This window comes from Terrapene carolina, unplaced genomic scaffold, assembly GCF_002925995.2.
Source record: "Terrapene carolina triunguis isolate 2854851 unplaced genomic scaffold, T_m_triunguis-2.0 Scaffold112, whole genome shotgun sequence".
NCBI classification, from domain to species: domain Eukaryota; kingdom Metazoa; phylum Chordata; order Testudines; family Emydidae; genus Terrapene; species Terrapene triunguis.
Window position 1 is genome coordinate 512,112 of NW_020664463.1, and position 15,648 is coordinate 527,759.

General features: G+C 43.0%; 1 protein-coding gene across 5 annotated transcripts in view; it reads left to right on the top strand.

Moving 5' to 3' along the window:
* The window catches only part of CALD1 (caldesmon 1), a 253,423-nt gene that overhangs the window by 190,358 nt on the left and 47,417 nt on the right, over positions 1 to 15,648 (top strand). The gene's annotated exons all lie outside the window — the stretch shown is intronic.

Consider the following 15,648-nt stretch of genomic DNA (forward strand, 5'->3'; position numbering starts at 1 on the left):
CGATGGGGGAGGGAGAGCTAGAGACAGAATAGGTTGCAGCGTGTTCAGGAATTGGTTGAGTTTAGAGTAAACATTGGATGTGTACAAAGTTTTAGCTGTTCTTTCTGCTGGACAACACTTTGTTGTAAAAATATCCAGTTGGGCCCTTTCCTTGCCTTAATTGCATCTATACCTGTCTTTGATCTCAAATGTAGAACTTAAATCGCTTTGATTGGAGGCAGTAGACAACAGAATATTTCTCCAGACAGGTTATTGATTAAAGTTCTGTGGCTAATGAGAAGTTTGCAGAAGTCACAGTTTATGTGAAAGCTGATCATTGCCTAATTCTCTGAGTAAATAACAGAGCCTTATGGCACAATCTGTCCCGAAGGTGGGAGGTGTGGGAGGGGAGAGAGTGAAGAAAATCAATTAGATGATATGCTAGTGCCAAAGAAATTGTCCAAATAACATTTCCCAAGATTTTGTTTGTCCTGTATTTTGCCTTCTCTTAGTTAAATCATAAGGGGCCAGTAATGGGTCTCTACTTATGTTTGGGAAGTGCTGTGAATTAGTGCTATATAATGCTTTGTTTGTAACAATATGAGCCAAGGTTTTCAAAAGTGAACAGTGGCTTTGGATGCCTCATTTTTTGAAGCGCCCAACACCGTAATTGTCAGAGGGTGGTTGGTTGGTACCTTTTGGAAATCAAGCCCTTTTAAGATGTATCAAATCAGGCATGCATTTGTTACATTTGTTCCAGCATAGCAATAAGCCAGATCCTGTGGGTTGAATGTGGCCGCTTTGTGCTGCCTCCTCGATAGAATCTTTCCACAGAACCAGCCTGCCCTGCTGTGTAAGGATCACCCCCATCAATGGCATAGAGCCAGTATAGAAGCCTCCCTCCTGACAGTGTAAGAGAAGTGGGTGGGCTGCACCTATGCTGCATTTTTGGCACCATTAGGAGCCCATGTAAATTTGAGCAAACCCAGGGTATTGTTATGTACTGTGGGGAACTGGCCATGCATACAGGGACCCTGCATTGGAGAATGCAGAGGTGAGCTTTGCACTACCTTTGCACCCCTCCCCTGACTTACAGAGTGTGCAGTTCAGATAGACACCAGTATATAGATTTTCCTGCCCCTGCGGAAAAAATCAGCAACATTATGCCTTATGGATCACTGACCATGGTAAGGCCCATTTAAACTGCCAGAGCATTATAATGGGAGGTTAGTACCAACGAGTATCGGCCCATAGAGATAACACTGATCATGAGAATGGGGAGACTGCAAGTGAATGTTGTGAACTGCCTGTGTGTTTGATTCTTCTCTCACCCACTCTGGTGTAAATCTGGAATAACTCCATTTATGTCTGTAACCCCTCTGCCTGTCAGAGTTGGCAGCAACAAGGGCCGGGGTCAGTATCTAGGGGTTCCGTTTCAATAACACAATGCAAAACCGGCTCGAGCCCCCACCCAGTGACCTGGGACAATTACATACCATCCCCCTGGGCGCCTCTAAGAGGCAATACTTCCCCTCTCACAAGCACGGAGTCTGAGTGTAGCAAAAGCCTTTTAATAAAGGAAGGAAACAAAGCAGCATTATGTTGGGGAAACACCACAAACAGGATTCGTAACACCAACCATGAGCAAAAGACCCACACCCAAGTAAGTTTGGCAGTGTCCTTTTCCCCTCAGGGTCTTAAGTCCAGCAACCCAATAGTAACCCCACCCACAGTTTCTGTCCTTGGTCAGTGCAGCCCCCTCAGAGTCCAGAAGTTCATCTGCAGAGTTTACCTCCCAGCCTGGGTGGAAGTGGAGGAAGGTATGGGGGGCATCTTACATGCTCCGCTGCTCGGGTCGACGGCCGAGTGCCACTCCTCTCCATGGAGTTCTGCTGCAATCTTCACCGCCAGCTGCGTCTCTCCGCCAGCCGCTCCACTCGCCACGTCTCTCTGCTCCTCTCCGCCAGCCGCCCTGTTATCCGCTCCGCTCTCCACCAGCCGCCCTGCTATCTGCTCCACTCCCCGCTAGCCATCCTGCTGTCCACTCACCAACTTGTCTTCAGCCCCCCCACACACACACTTAACACAGCTCTCAGTGATTTTAGCTGGTAGTAGGGGAGCCTCAGTGCTGGTGCACCACTAGCCCAAAGTATGTCTAAAGGTTAGACCTAGGTATCAGTAATTTCAGCTCTGCAGCATGTAACAAGACTCCTAATAGAGCCAAAATTAACTTTGTTATTACACAGTGGAGAGAGGAGGGGGTCAAAGTAGTGTTTGGGGCCCACACTACCAGGTACATATACCCATCCCCCCATTTCTCAATTCACTGGGCTTTGGAACCCATGTCCCTTGCCTAGCGAGTGCTGCTTAGTTGAGGGCGAGTCCCTCCATCATAAAATGCCAAGTATAGTTCTACTGTCCTTGATTCACATAACCAGGATAACAACCCTTTATTACTTTTGCCCCAATAACAAAAAGACTGGGGATCCCACAGCAGCCAAAGTGACCATTTGGGCAGGCAGTCCCACATGCTAGGCAGGGTGGGTGTGTCCATGCAAACGAGATCAGCCCCTGAAGTCCTTTTCCACAGCTCACCACCAGATGTCAGGGTAGAGCTCATTCTGACTCTGCTTACATGTCAATGGAATTATGCCTATATGAAATTGGTGTGTAAGGACAATCAATCCCTCTGTGTTTAGTGTATAGTTTATTGTGTTATTGGTTGCCCACACTTTGAGATTTCAGTATTCTTTTCCAAGTTTCTATATCAATACAGATATAGACTGACAACCAGAAGCAGTTTTCCTCACAAGCAGTGGCATTTTGTTTTAGTGAACTAAAAATTGTGGCCATCATTTTATGGTGATTGTTTTGTCCACAAAGCATCTTCGTGACCTCAAGCTAACAGTGAGGAAGACATTTTTACCCTTACCCACAAAGTATCAGTCTACTCCAAAGCACTGTTTTGTGTCTTCATTTTGAAATTCCACCCCTTCTAAGGCTGAGAGTCAATATAGTCACTCCAGGTCCTCATACTTTGCCAATACATCTCAGTATGCTTGGGGAAAAAAGGAATATGAAATTTTTTATAACTTTGCCCTGTGAAGGCTCTTCAAGGGGGGCAAGGGAAGCTTTGCCTTCTCTGTTTTGAATCAGATACAGTATGATCTTTTGCTTCTTGCAAATTCACTCTGATGGTGCCTTTACATATCAGTTTCACTACCTCCTTTAAGATGTCACCAACCTGCACAGCACACTTGTAATACTCAGAAAAATAGATATGCTAAAATATATTCTTGATATCATATTTATTTTGTTGTTTCTAAGTAAACTGGATATAATCCTTTTAGCATTCAGCACGCTGAAAATATAAAGTAGAATCTTTCATCAGAGCCAATGATGACTTGAAAATATGGAAACCTGGGTAGAAACTTCTTAGTAAGTTCTTAGGGTTGAATCCAACTCCACTGAAGTCAATGGTAATCCTTCCACTGATATCACTGGAGGTTGGACCGGGCCTTTAGATTATTAATTCCTCTGCATAGGACCTATGCTGTCTGCCAACAGGTCACGGATTTAGCAAATTTGATTTTTGCATTTGATACATGTTCACCAGATGATTTCTAAGAACAAATGTCAGCCCAGGGATTGTTCGTGAGCATTTGTTATTTGGAATTCACTCTTCAACATTTGGAATCAGTCACTTAAATGATGAGATATCATTTCTGTTCCATACTGAATGATCATGCGAAGAGTAAGAGCAGTGCTAGTAGAATAAGAGAGAGTCTTCAGGGAGCAGTTGAGATGCTGGAGATTGCCATAATGCTGTCTTTACTGCTTCACCCAGGCAATGGTGACAGCAGTAACACGGTCTACATCACCTGATAAGTAGCATAATCTGAAATCCTGGGTGTAGGATCACTGCTGCTGCTCATACTGATCAGTTTTATTAATTAATTCATTTTAAACCACTCACTTCTTACTCTCTAGGCTCTCCCTGCTTCCCCTCATTCTCACTACCATGCCCACAAAGACAATGGCCTGAATTCTCATTGGACTTGAGGCCCCTCTACATCACTTTGGCAGTGTAAAGTGGGCTTACTGTAACTGAGACGACGTCTACGCTGCAAGCTAGGGATGCGAATCCCCTGCTTGGGTACACATACCTGCCCTAGCTGTCGTTGAGCTAGCGCTAGTAGAAGTAGCAGCATAGCCACGATAAAACTGGTAGCAGCTGCAGAGGCACAGCTGAGGCGTGCGGAGAACATTACCCACCGGAAGCTCGATGAGTGTTAGTGCAAGTATGGGTACATGAGCAGGGAAATCACCCCCTAACTTGCAGTGTAGATGCAGCCTGAGAATCAACCCGATATATAAGATGGCCAGATGAGCATTGTTGACACAAATATGCTTGTTTGCACATGGCCAGTGTTTATTTTTACTTCCACGTGTTGCAGAAACCACAATAGCAATTCAGGTTCCCACAAATCATGAGGAGTCTAGGGCCTTGGGGTTTTAGCTCAACAGGTCAACAAGGACAGTGACTAAGGCAAACCGAATGCCCCATCCAAGATTTTGTAGCTGGGTTTAGAAACTTTCCAGTTTAATTCGGTCGGAGAGATTTACTGGAAGATCTGAAGTATTTTTTGGGTCAGATCACCAACTCCTATGGGAAGACTTGAGAGAGGAGGACAAAGAGGAAAATTCTGCAAGGTTCAGCTCCCAAAGGTTTCCCTGGCTTATTCCATCAGAGGAGGTCTGCTCCACCACACAATAATCAGGGGGTTGAGTGGCCAGAAGATTAAACTTCCCTGAAATCTGTATGGATCTGGGGGATCTGCTAGAGACTGGAACTTGTATACAGAGGTCCTGTGCTTCTACATTCGCTCCAGATCTTCATGGTTGTCCTTCATGGGAGGTGGATTGCCAGGATTACAGCCTCTGTCTGTATTAACTGCCTAGAATACAGCCTATGTTTGTATTAACTTTTGAGGAGATTTTTCACTGGTTGCATTAGGAATGATGTTCATCGTGAACCTGCCTGCCATATTTCAGTTCCCGTCCTTTCTCAACACACAGGTATAGAGTTGAAACTCTTTTTTGACAGAAAATTTGGGTTTCAAAAAAACAAAATTTTTCATGAAAAGTGTCCGTTTTCCTTGGAAAACGTCAACTTTTAATTAAAAATCAAACACCCGAAAACGGAAACATTTTTATTTGGCAATGCTGCCTTGGTGCCTCATGGGAAATGTAGTTCAGGTGCACATGCCTGCCTTCCGCTCTATGAGACAGGTTCCCCCGACAGAAAACATTTTCCATGATGCACCACAGCCAGGGACTCCTATGATGCACCAAGGTGACTCAGCAAGAGGAGAGACTGTAGTGCATCATGGGAGATGTGGTTTGGCTTGTGATCCCAGACTATAGAGGAGAATGAGGGTATGAGGCTCCTAATTTAATGTTTTGGTTTTCAGTTAAAAGTTTTCAATCAAAATTTGTAAGTTTTGTTTCTGAAAATTTTCAGCTTTCAATTTTTTACCAATCTAAATAGTCCATGGACACCCGCCTCCCCCCTCCCCTGTTGTGACTAGCTCTACACAGATCCAGTCCATGGCGCCTGTGGCAGTATAGGTGATAGTGCCATGAAGACAGCTGAGCCACCTTTCCACCCTCTCTTCCATATGGACAGGGACAGATCAGGGCTTGGATCATGTGTGGGATGGTGTGGCCTTGTTGCAGCAAGGATTCATGTTCCCTCATTTCTATGTTATCAAGCAGCAGCCTACAGGGTATCGGCTTCACTTATCTTGGGATCAATAATGACCTTTATATGTACGTTTGCCAATATAATGCCCATATACATGCAAATAGTAAGAAGGCCAAACATTGCTGTGTCAGTAAATGAGCATCCACTCCTTTGTATGCTCCTTTTACTATGCGTTACTAATGGTGATATCATGCTTCGGGGTGCCCACAGAGTAGCAAGGGGTTTCAGCTAAAATGATCAACAGAGAAAGAATTCAGTAGGATTCAGAATTCAGACCCCCATTGAGAGGAATGGGGCGGTTTCCCTTCCTCACAAATGTGCAAAAATAGTTTGGTTTTATTCCATGGGCTACATTCGCCATCCTGTAGTGAAGAGAGGGGGTACGGAGAGGTAGCTGAGGCTCCATGATCCTGGTCAGAACTTCCAAGGAGCCCCTCTAACTTACACTGGTGGCACAAGGTCCTTCAAGTGACCTTACACCGGTGGAGGATTGGGCATAGCAAAACGCTGTTCTGCCATGACCCTTCCTACCCCTTGCTTATCCCTGCCCAGCCCGGCAAGCTTCCAACTCCCCCTACTCTAATGCACAAGAGGCAGCTGTGCCCGGTCCACCAGTAGAAGCTCCCCTATTCAAGGGGACTTCTCTGCTGACCATTTCTGGCCAGTTTACCTCTCCTTCGTTCCATTTGAATGGCACTTAATGGACTAGAGAATCCAAATCTATATGTTTAAAAAACAAACAAAAATAACTCTCCCCCCCAGGGCTAATAACAGCAGCTTTTGAATATTAAAACTTCAGTTTAAATACCTGTTACTTTTCACTCCTTTTTGCATTTAATTTCCTTTGCACCGTGAATTGGTTTTCCTTGCTTTTCTGCTTTGTTTTACTATCTGGTTCTCTTCTGCACTAACATTTCTGTATCTATTTTCTTTGGGATTCCAACACAGGAGACTCTTGAAAGAGAACATTGATATTTCTTTTTCATGTATATGATTTTATTTTTTAATGGCTCTGACCCTGAAAACTCTAATGCTCGTGACTAATCCCATTTACTTAATTAAGGTTACTTGTGGTTATAAGTGTTTGCAGGATCAGGGCCATATATATATATATATAAAAGATTTAATAAATTCTTCATTCATCCAACCCATTGTTTTCATTTTACAAAAGCTATGACAAAATGTGGAGCCCAAACTAAGTTGATGCTGTCCCTTTAATTTAAGACTCAGCCTTTTTTTCTCCGCTGTTGTTTAATTTTTTTTAGTTGCTTTTTTTTTTGTGCTGATGTGCAGTACATATTGCTAAAGCAACTATTAGGGCCAGAGCTTTACTGCATGGATAGTGTCCTAATAAGGGAAGAAAAACAGCCCTTATTGATGAGGTAAGAGAAATCAGGCAGTGGATAATTTTTTTGCTGATTGTGAAGGATAAGGTGTGGTTTGGCAGGTACTACATTGGTTTGGCTAGTTGCTGACACAGTTTGTCTCTTTTACAGTTCAAATCCCTTGCAAAGCAGACAGTCAGGAAGAACTTTTTTCTTCTTTTTCTTCTTCTTCTCAAAAACCCTTAGCGTGGCCATAAAATCTCCATGTGGCACAGCCTGGATGTGGTAATGAGAGTTTAGTACAAATCTAACAGTGGTGTATTGTAGTCACTTCTGAAGAAAATCTGGGTCTAGCTCAACGGACATGTTTAAACATAATTTTCCATGTGTCTCATTACATAATCTAATGCATCTAAAGTAATTTTCCAAGCTGTCAAATATCAGAATATTCATGCTCTAGTCAGAGAAATTACAGCCCAATTTTCTCCATTCCCAAATCTCTCTCATCTGATGGGGAGTCCATACTTCAGACTGCAGCCACTCTAGTCAGTACTCCAGATTGTGCAGCTGTTGTTTTGGGATTGTTTTTTCCCCAAATGCTTTGAAATGTCACATTAATTAAGTTCAGCATTTTCAATAACAAGTTAAGTATATAGGTCCAGATTCTGTACTCGTCCCAGTATAAAACTGAAGTAAGTGGCGTTACTCTTGTTTAAACCAAAACTTACGTCAGAATCTGGTTTGTACTGTCTTTTCTTTTTCTGTCTCCATTTGTTGCTTGCTGACTGAAATACTGAGCCAAGTCTTTGGCCCCTCTTAAGTTCATTTTGTATTGCTCCAGCAGCACAAAGGGAGCTTAAAGTTGCTTTAAGGCAGCTGTTGAAGATTTCTCTCGTGAAGGAAATCCTGATTTGGCTTAGTCCTGTTGGGTTCCGGGAAGAGGGCGGGCACAAGCACACCCACAGGTAAAGGCTCCTGTCCCAGCCTAAGGAGATGAGCCACTGAGCCCGGGACTCAAATAAGTACAGGGGACAACAAAAGAGAAAACAAGGACAGGTGTGAAGGTCAAATCGTCAAAAGTAGAGAACCAGAAGGGGGAGGGGCGGCTCTATGTTTTTTGCCGCCCCAAGCACGGCAGTCAGGCGGCCTTCGGCGGCATGCCTGTGGGCGGTCCGTGGTCACGCGGATTCAGCGGCATTTCTGTGGGTGATCTGCTGGTCCCACGGCTTCGGCGTACCTGCCGCCGAATTGCCGCTGAAACCGCAGGACCGGCAGACCTCCCGCAGGCACGCCGCCGAAGGCCGCCTGACTGCTGCCCTCACAGCGACCGGCAGGCCGCCCCCTGCATGCGCTTGCTGCGCTGGTGCCTGGAGCTGCCCCTGAGAAGGGGACACTGAGCAGAGAAGCCTGGACAGTACCCACTGCTCCTCAATGGTGTCAAGGGAGCCAGTAGACTGATTTGGCTTAGTGACAGAGAGGTCATTCTGAGGTGGACTGAGAGTGAGGAGGGGGTATGTTAGGGCAAGTGTGATATTTTCACCAATGTAGTGTCCCCTTGATTGTTACATGCCAAATTAATGCAACTCTAACTTGCTCCGGGGGCCTATTTATCTGCTGGATATGGGGCTGGACATAGAAATGGCATAACACGACCTATTTGCTCCCTCCGCCTCAGTACACCAAGCTTTGTTCTGGCACACTTGGAGACCTAGCCTTTTGCATTCAGGAAGCATAATGATTCAAGTAGTAAATGTCTAGCTTTCACTGACATTTAACTTTTTGTTTTGTTTGAGAAAAAGCTTGATTGAGTCTTTCAATCCCTCACAATGTGTTTTTTCTTTTTAATTTAATAAATCTACAGGACATATCCTGTTATGGTGAGATCAGTTTATTATAGGCGTAGGATGCGAAAGATAAATTGAGATGATAATAGAGCAGAAAAGAAAAATACACAGTCGCTATAGCAGGGAGTGGTGAACCGATTTAGATAAAGTGAGACACACACAGAGTTAGGAGTGAGTTACTCTCCTAACACTTTGCTGGGAGCTGTATTAATGGCTATAGAATTTAAAACTGAATTGCAAGTCCCTTATGGTTGCCGAATAAACCATTTGAATGTGAACCGAAGCACTACTGTCATCCTGAGTATCCTGAGAGCTCTCAATAGGGTGTTGATTCTCTAGCCTTATGATGGACTCATTAAGTATCATTAACTATTTTAATATTGCATCATTTTAGCAGGAACATCCAGCTTTTCTGGGATTGTGAGCTTCTTTTCTTTTATAGTCTGACAATAACAACACACTCCTTCACCAAAACCCAAACCTTTCTTGAGGTTCAAGAGTTTGGCTATCATCTTTTTTTTCTTTATTTTTTATTTGGGTCCACCTACTTTTTTCATATTTCTGTCTTAACCAGAGCAAGAAATATTTGAACTCTCATGACAAAGCCAACTCCAACAGAATTTGGAGCACCAGTCGGTACAGTTAAACTTCTGACCCTGAACTGTGAACCATTTTGAGATTATTATTATTTATTATTCATTTGTATTGTGATAGCACCTTAGAAGCCCCTACTTGTCAACCAGGACCCCATTGTTCTAGGAGCTGTACAAACATGGAACAAAAAGATGGTTCCTTCCACAAAGAGCTTACCTTAACCACAAGAAAAGGGCCCAGTTGAGCTAAAACAAAGCCTATCTTATTGCTATGGTTTGGAGGATTGCCTTTCCCAAAACTCTTTGCTTGGGTAGAACACTGCTAACCTCAGTATTTCTCTCTGTGAATAACATTCTCCTAAAATCCCATCTATTGTGTGAAAATCTTCCTTGGTCATCCCCTTGATGTGGGTAACACCCTTCACTTTTGCAGTGTTGGTGAGACAGAACTATGTTTTTGCCATTTACCTCAATTGTGCTACAGCCTTGTGAAACCCAAGGCTGCAGCACACTATGAGAACTTGGCTAAAACACAGTTTGGTCCCATCTACCTTGCAAGACTGGCGTGTGTTAAAGGAGAACCATGTTGTGACTGGGTCTTCCAGGGTGATAGTTTCCACAGTGTAGGTGGGACTGAAAGAATTAGAGTTTTGGCTACTAATTTCTCCTTGAGCCATTATTTAGAAGCTGTACTTCAAGAACCCAACCTTTTTCATCAGTTCAAGTGTGGGAAGCAGCAGAGTTTGGCAGCAAGTTAACTTCCTGTCAGTTGATGGTAGGGCAGGGCCTCTCCACCCTGTCACAATAGCTTTTTTTGCACACTCAGGCAGTACCATCTCGATCTATGTCACAGTGCTTCGAGGAGGCATCAGATTGTGCTGAGGCACGCTGAGCCTCTGGTAGCCTGAAGCATCTTTGAGGAATCATGGCTTGGAGATGCCTAACAGCAAAGGAAAAGGTACAACTAGCTTCTTTCCCACTCCCCAGCTCCCACAAAGTGTTTTAAACATTGAAACTTCTGATTAAAAATACCTGACAACAGAAGATATTAAGTAAAAAAGTGCCATTATGACATGGCCTTAGGCTATTGCTTGCACAGAGAAAAGCAAGAAAACTTTGCCTCTTTGTTCAGGACTCTGCCAGTAGAGAAATCTGAGAACAATCTGCTATCCCAGTGGATATCATATGTGCTACAATACCCATGCTCAGTGATGGCAGTCAGTGCAGGATAGTGGTTAGAGCAGAGGACTTAGAGGAGGGATTCATCCAATAGCTTCTACGATTCCCATTTGAAGTCAATGGAAAGACTCACATTGATTTCAGTGAGCTTTGGATCACATCCCTAAGTTCTGGCCTCAGCTATACCACTTATCTGCTATGTGGTCTTGGGTAAATCCTTTATTCCCCCGTTTCCCTTTCTGTAAATTGGGATAACAGTACCCATCTTGTGGAGTACACAAGGCTGTTATGATGGTTAATTCATTAGTGTTTGTAAAGTACTTTGAGATTCTTTCATGAAAGGAGCTTTGTAAGTGCCAAGTATTAATGTAACAATGATTGGGAAATAGCCATCACTCTGAATGTTCATCCTGGGAATTTAATGGATTACACCAGGAGCCTTGGCACTTAAATATATTTTGTATTTAACAATGAATTTTCAGTTACTGTTTCTTTAAAATGTGAATTCTGTCCTGGTGAAAGGGCTCAGGTTGCAATGCCTCTGTTTTTCTACAGAACGTGTACTGCAGCATGAGCAGTGGTACCGCAAGCTTCTGCTACACTAGCCTAACTAGCTCATGTGCTCCAATCACGATTCTGGAGTGATCATGTGTAGGGTTTAGAAAGTAGCTCAGTCTCCAGCCATATTCAGTCCTCTGTCGCTCTGCTGATACTGCCAGCTGGGTAAAAGTGAAAAATGCAGTATCTGGGTAACTTGCCTATCTACTGGGCTGGACCCAGACAAGTACCATAAGAGTCCTAGGTAAGGGTTAGGTTTCAGGACAGGAACAACAGAGAAGGCTGGGAGCAAGCTGAGCACAGCAGCTCTGAGCTGCCAGTCAGGCAAGAGAGTAAATGGACGTGGAGAATAGAAAAGTATGCTGCTGAATTAAGGACAGGGCCTCGTGAATAATTTGTAATGAACACGTACTCCGTGAATATTGCACCCTTTTCTGCTCAGAAAGAGCAAATTTTTCAAAATAGGCTGAGTGACTTCGGGCTTGTCTACATGGTGAAATTGACCAGCTATTGTAGAATAAACTATTCTGCAATAGGTATTCCAGAATAAACACCCCACATGGACACTATTCCAGAATAAAAGTGATTTTTTTCCAGGATAATTACTCTCTTTTAGAAGTGCACTAATTTTTCCAGAAAAAGTGTCCACACGGGTAGCTATTCCAGTCAATTCTTCCATGTAGACAAACCTTTAGGAAGCTACATCTCATTGAAAGACAATGGAACATAGGGACCTAAATCACACAGGCATTTCTGAAAAGTGTATCCATATTTTCTTGCAAGCAGATTGTCATTTTCTCTGATTTATTAGTTTTTCAAAATTAATGTTTGGATATTTTCTGTCAATAATTCTTGGTTCCGAGGTAATTTGGTAACAAATATTTGATACTTGAAATTGAATGTATTTTGACTGGACATTCCAGTTCTGGGGCATGTTTCTCTTCCCTGACTGGAGAAGAGTGACTCTCAGCTTCAGATTTCCAGTATGAATATTCACTTATTGTGAATTCCAAATTCATTTTCCATAAATATTTTACAGTATTCACTTAAAACACGCTATTTTGGCAAACTTCCCTGCTAGTAACCTAATTTGCTAGCATATTAATGGAAAGTACAGTAACTCCTCACTTAAAGCCATCCCGGTTAATGTTGTTTTGTTGTTATGTTGCTGATCAATTAGGGAACATGCTCGTTTAAAGTTCTGTAATGCTCCCTTATAACGTCGTTTGGCAGCTGCCTGCTTTGTCCATTGCTTGCAGGAAGAACAGCCCCTTGCAGCTAGCTGGTGGGGGCTTGGCAGCCCCCTATCAGCTCCCCGCTCCCCTAAGTTCCCTGTGCAGCAGCTGACTGCTGTGTCCCTCCCGCCACTGCCATGTACTGCTCCTGCCCTCTGCCTTGGAGCAGCTCCCTGAGACTCCTGCTTGCTGTGCCGGGGGGGAGGGAAGGAAGAGGGGGGCTAATGTCAGGGTGTCCCCCTCTCCCCTGCTCCTGCACCCCGCTTACCCCATCTTCCATAGAGGAGGGGGGACACACCCAGGCTGCGGTCTCAGCAAGCTGATCTAATTAACAAGGCAGTGTACTTAAGGGAAATGCGCATATCTCCCTCCATTCCTGCTGCCTTGCAGAGTGAGAGAGTTAACCCTTGATGGCTCAGCCAATTGCTGGTTCATCATTTAGCAGTAAGGGAAATATCCCACCTTCTGACTCCTCCACCTCAACCAAGCTTCACAATCATCATCACTGTGTACCAGTATTAAATTGTTTGTTTAAAACTTATACTGTGTGTGTGTGTGTGTGTGTGTGTATATATATATATAAAATATAGTCTTTTGTCTGGTGAAACTTTTTTCCCTGGAACCTAACCCCCTCATTTACATTAATTCTTATGGGGAAATTGGATTCGCTTAACATCATTTCGCTTAAAGTCGCATTTTTCAGGAACATAACTACAACGTTAAGTGAGTTACTGTAACCAATAAAGGGACATGAACAAACTTGAAGTAGATGTGTTTAAAAATTCAAATGAATATATGCAAAATATATTTTGCATGATTTGTCCAGCTCTAGTTATGAATCATTGTATTGCAAGTTTGCGGCTTTTTAAATGGCCCTTTCTGTAAATTGTTGCACAAACCGGGCAAATAATGGTAGCAATAGTGTGCTGTTAATAAAACTGTACATGATCTTGCATATCTTTATTGGGCAGTTCATTTCTGGGAAGAATTTTTGCCTTTCATGAAGGTGGAAGACATGCCAGGATTAACTTTCAGAGTCATGCATGGAATGAACCTACCTCTAATCCTGTTAGCAAACAACAGGATCAATGCTCATGATTCCTGTACTGTCTCAGTGAAACTGTCTCCTAATCACCTGCACTGTCGCCAAGAAGTTTCTTAAGTACATGAAAGAGAGACAGAGGCTTGTTTTTGAAGTCTTTTTTAAAAACAGACATAAGTTTCACTTAAAACAAATTCTCTACACACAGTATCCCTCTAGTGTTTGTACAAAGAATCAGCACAGGCAAAACTTTGTGACATCTGATTCTTGTTAGTTCTTTTCCACACACCATATGTTGTAGCTCTGAACATATTTGTAATACCATTTTTTCCCTAATGTGGTTTATTTCAATTAACATAAGACTTCACAGTCCACTGTGTTTCAATGCGTGTCGTTTTCTTAGAGCAGTTGCTTTCCCGTTGTCTACAGCTTTTATTTCAATATTTAGTCTGCTGCAATATGAGAGGGGTTGTCACCTTTTTGCAATTTTTTTCTTAGAGATTATTTTCATTTGATGTTCTTGGTGGTGAAGTGATGTCTGACAAAGTTAATTTCTTCAGACTCCTTTTGTAAAAAAACAACAACCGTGCTGCATGCATTGTTCATGCAGCACAGACTTTCCTGTATTTCTGGAAACTGTGGTGGGTGTCTTCAGAGACACCTCTGGCACTGAGCAATAATAAATTATTTCAGGAGACAGCACCACCCCTATATTCTCAGGGGGATCATTCAGAACCTTAGGCCCTTCTATTCATGAGTCCTAGAATAGTATTAACTCCCATCTTTGAGATTACACAAAAAATAGGCCCTGACCACTTGTAGTCATTAAAGATCATGTGGCATTTTTGGCAGAAGTGCGGGAGTTAGCCCTGCCATCTTGAACAAAATGCAGTTTGAGTACATATATTCTACACAATTCCCCTGCTTTTTTGATCAGTTATGGTGGCATTCTTCACTTCAAGTTTTAGGTGCTCAAAGCCAATCAAAACATGGGGAAATTATTTTTTTTTAATTAAAATTCACAACTTTTGCAACCTCACAGCTTTCTAAGGCGATGTTTGGCTGAAATGTCACATCCGCCATGGCTGCCTGCGTGCATGATGGATGGCTATATGTTGTAAGTTTGCTGTGCAGCTGAGGAGTCTATGAGGGCATTTGGGTGTTGTGATGTGTGGGTGGTGAACACGTGATTGAGGTTGGTCTGGATGTTAACGTTGTCTTAATTGGGTGATATCCTTTTTTTAGTGCATGTGTTGATAGGAAATTCACTTGAGCAACCTTAACTCAAAATTGACAAAGCATTTTGTGTGTGTGATCTATATTGAACATGCTGCACTTGCATATTACATCCGTTCTATTAATTTTTCACAAGGGAAATGAAATGCAAGTATTGGTGTGTTAAGAAAGCTCTCTATTTCCTAGTGCAGCACTGTCAGACTTACAAGTGCACAGAAAAGTCTTCCAAATAGGTAACCAGGATGAAAAGTGGTGGAAGAGATGAAGTTGAGAGGCCAGGGACTTGGTTTCCAGGTCAGAGAGACACATTTAAATTTATAAGCACTCAGCTTTTGCATTTCCTGGATCCTAGCTTCTTTCCTGTATGCTAATTTGGATGGGTGCATCCGATTTTTTTGGTTATTATTATTATTATTAACACTAGAAATAAAAATAAATTTAGATCACATTATCCGTAAAAAAAATGACTGCAATTACAGGCCCAAATTCAGATATGAAGCATAAAGTGGTTTAAGCTCATTCCCGTTACAGTCCCACGCTACCACCTAGGCCGAGCCTACGCGGTTGAACCTTTGCTTACGTTTCTCATTGCTGCTGCCACCAAGGTAGCTCCCACATGTGCTAGAGGAAACTTGTGCTTTGTGCACCACAACTGTAAGTGCTGCTCTGGGCAAAGTTACAAGCCTTGGTGCTTAACATTCCAAGGGTCACCTGGAACCCTGTGTGCATTTCAGCTGCTACCATGGCTACACTCAGCAGAGTTGAGCCAGAGGTAGGTACAGTGACATGGTTGTTTTGTAAAAGGCCTAGTAAAGACACCTCTGTACAATCCCTCAGGCCTGTTTACATGCTACTACCAGGTGTAAAAAAGTCTAAGGTTCTGACTGTAG